The sequence below is a fragment of the Pteropus medius genome, unplaced genomic scaffold, assembly GCF_902729225.1.
Source record: "Pteropus medius unplaced genomic scaffold, Ma_sr-lr_union100, whole genome shotgun sequence".
Lineage (NCBI taxonomy): Eukaryota > Metazoa > Chordata > Mammalia > Chiroptera > Pteropodidae > Pteropus > Pteropus medius.
The window spans coordinates 9134174-9137615 of record NW_024344371.1 but is presented as its reverse complement, the minus strand read 5'-3'; the positions used below and the strand labels follow the sequence as shown (position 1 = coordinate 9137615).

General features: G+C 37.5%; 1 pseudogene; it reads right to left on the bottom strand.

Annotated features, from left to right (window-relative positions):
- Nucleotides 1-2126: 2126 nt before the first annotated feature.
- Nucleotides 2127-2245, bottom strand: LOC120608651 (uncharacterized; annotated as a pseudogene).
- Between the last annotated feature and the right edge of the window lie 1197 nt (nucleotides 2246-3442).

The following is a 3442-nucleotide window of genomic DNA, read 5'->3' as shown; positions in this document are numbered from 1 at the left end:
TATCTTCAAAGTTCTGACAGAGGTACGGTTGAGACAAAGGAAGAGACTAACGAATAATTCAAAATAATATTTGGAGAATTTAACTTCGGAATAAGACGGGAAACACAAGACATAAGGATGCAAAACTATGCTTAACATTCAAAGTCACCATATTTCTCACATGTACATCCTTCTGTGGTAATTGAAGGCTCTTTCCACCATCTAATCAGAAACTTTTTTGACAGAGAGCAGTCACAAGATAAAACCAGAAAGGAGCAAGGAACACTAAATTTTATTTTCATACACATGTAAAAATAGTAAAGAAGGGACTCCTGAAGGTTAAATTATCACTCCAGTCTGTTCACCACAGAACTATGGCTTGCCCTGCACTTTTCAGAAATGAAGCTAAAGTGAAAGTAACTGAAGCAAAATTTCTGGTGTTGGCTCGAATGGGGCACTGGAGAACAATCTCCGTGAACCACGCTGGAGGAAAGTTCAAGTGCTCTTGAAGCAGGTGGGCAATGTAGACTTTAGCCAAAATCAGAATTTCTACCAAGTTAGTTATTGTGACTGGGACATAAATGCTAAGGTAAAGACAGGACTGCAAGAGGTTTTAGGCTGTGTGGGAGATGGGAAGTGGAGTTACACCTGTGAAAGATAAAGAGAGAGGAAGCAGGACTGGGCAAGGAAAGCCTTTAAACCAAGATATAAATCTGAGATCTGTGATAGGAAAGTAGAGAAAGCCGAATTGGGCTGGGAGAATCTCAGATTGTGAAACATTGGGGATTGGATTGCATGTCAGAGGAATTCCACATTGGAAAGAAATGTTCAGAGCTTGGTGCTCCCACCCTTCTCAGTCTTTTTTCTTTTTTTATTTATTTTTTTTTGAGGACCACCAGGAAGGAATATGGCTTTGGTTTAAAGTTATGACATACTCCGAAGGCACCACTGCTGGAGGCTGTCAGCTGTCTGCATTCCACACAGCTGAATGTCAAGTTCTTTCCAGAAGGGAGATCCAAGTAGCCCTCCAGGATTCTAATGGGCCTTTCTTCCTAAGACAATTACAGCCCTTCTTGCAATTGGTATTCATCATTGCCCTTCTCTACTCTCCTCTATAAACTCTCCCTTTCCTCAGTCATCACCTCTACTGGTATATATTTCTCTGCTGCAGACAGACTGGACTTCTTTCAGAATGCCAGGCGCCTGCACTGAGATTCTCCAATTGGGTTTGCCATAAACTCCCCTGCATCTTTTCTACCACAGACACCTTCAAAATCATAGAGCCCACCTGATCACATGGTCCACGCAGTCTGCCCCCTGGTATTTGGGCAGAAGTAGTATTTCTAAGTATGGAATATATTGCCTCCAGAACTCATAGAAACTTTACTGATGTGACAGGCCCCTGAATCTTCATATAGTTGTTTCCTGTCCTCTGATGTGTCTTAACAAGGCTTTCAGTATGCTAGCCAATTCTTACTCAACCTGCCTGATCTCCATATTATCATTGATGCAATAGAAAAATGTGGTATTCCAAAGGGTAGTCAATGCTCCAGATCTCTTTGGACTATATTATGGTAGAATTTACATAGCACTGGGCAAAACTGTAAATGTATATTGTTGTCCACACCATGTGGTTGTAAACTGTTTCCGTTCACCTTTCTCGATTAGGATAGAAAGGAACAATCATATTTGCCAAATCAAAGGCTGCATATTATGTCCTGAAGCCCTTGCCAAGGCGAAATTCTATATTCCAAAAGTATAACCCTAAATCAATGAATCTCCTTATCCAGGAGATTTATTTTTCTGGCCACCTTTGTCAAGCACCTTCAAAATCTAATCCCAAGGGTATTTGCCCAGCCTCTGCTGAACTTGCTAATTTTTGAGGCAAATTTAGGATTGTTTTGTTTTCTCTATTATCAAGCTCAGCACATCTCTAGCTGGGCTGTGCAGAGACTTGATCCTAGTTATCAACATGGCAGCCAGAAGTGGTGGAGGATCTTGCTTCAGACTGTTTGAGAAAGGTTTAGTCACTTTCAAGTAGAAGAGTCTTATTTATTTATTTATTTTTTAGGCGAGGCAACCCTTGGTTGACCTCACAGATTGCAAGGACCTTGTCAGTTTACAATCCCTTATTTTTTATTTCTTTACGCCTACAGCACCTGATCTTCCTAGGTGGTTTCCCATCCAAGTACTAACCAAGCCTGACCCTGCTTAGCTTCTGAGATCAGACGAGATTGGGCTTGTTCAGGATAGCATGGCCGTAGACTACAAGAGTCTTAATACAAACAAATGGTATAGAAAGGACTAGGTATGGAATAGAGGTATGTCATAAGGCATAATCCTCTTTAGTACAAGCCCAAGAAGAGTCATTTAGTATTAGAATTAAAAAGACCTCACACATCAGCTAGTTCCATCCAATGCCTTTAATAGACAGTCAGCAAAAGTTCAGTGACTCATCCAAGGACACAGAGCCACTTAGTGGCAAATCACATTTTGTTACTAAGTCTACAGTTCCTAGGCCACAGTTATTTTCACTGTTATAGCCCATGTCCCTTGAGAGAAGGGAGATTATACAATGTAATTCATAGAACTCACAGAAACAGAAAAAAATTAATTTATAAACAATAGGAGTCGGCTAATGCTAATTTAGTATTTAATGCCAGTAATCCTGGATAATGTGACTATTGAAAGTAGTTACTAATGTGGGCTTCATACTATAATTTCCCATTACTTAAGTGAGAACAAAATCAAAACATGCACTTTTGAACAAAGTGTGGAAAATGTTTAATCCTTATTAATTTTTCTTTTTTTTGATTTGCCTGAAAATGTTCTTTTCTTTTGTTCTGCACATTTCTATTCTTTAAAACTTATTTGTAAAACCTGGAATATTATAAGAGGGAAAAAGCGTTTTGGAAAATTTAAATGAACTTTTTCCAGTACATTGTTATTTACCTAATTATAGTTAAAGAATTTCAAGACTTTTCTGTCTTGAGAGAGCCACTACCTTGTTTTTATAATGTATTCTTATAGCAGCATTTTTAAAAAATCAGCATACATAGGTATTAAAATTTAAATTAAAAACTAAATTTTTGAGTGATGACTGTATCCACATAAAATACCTTAAGGAAAATGTGAAGCATTTATACATTTATAAGTAATTGATTCTTTTATAATTTTTTTTTTTATTTTCCAGAAAAGGGCTTATAAACCATCTGGAGCTTTATATTTCAGAGAAGATTTATTTGTGGGATTTTGTTTGTTTTACTTAGGCATTGTATTATTTCTAATTTTAAAATATATTTGGATTTTTTTCACATGCCAGATTTTGGGGGTATTTTTCTAAAGGCAACATTATGATCAATCACATTCTCACCATCACATAATTAGCTTAGTGGATCAGTTTCACACACTGTAAAATGGAAACAGAGAGGTGTAGACCAAAATTGAAGAGAGCAAAGAAGAG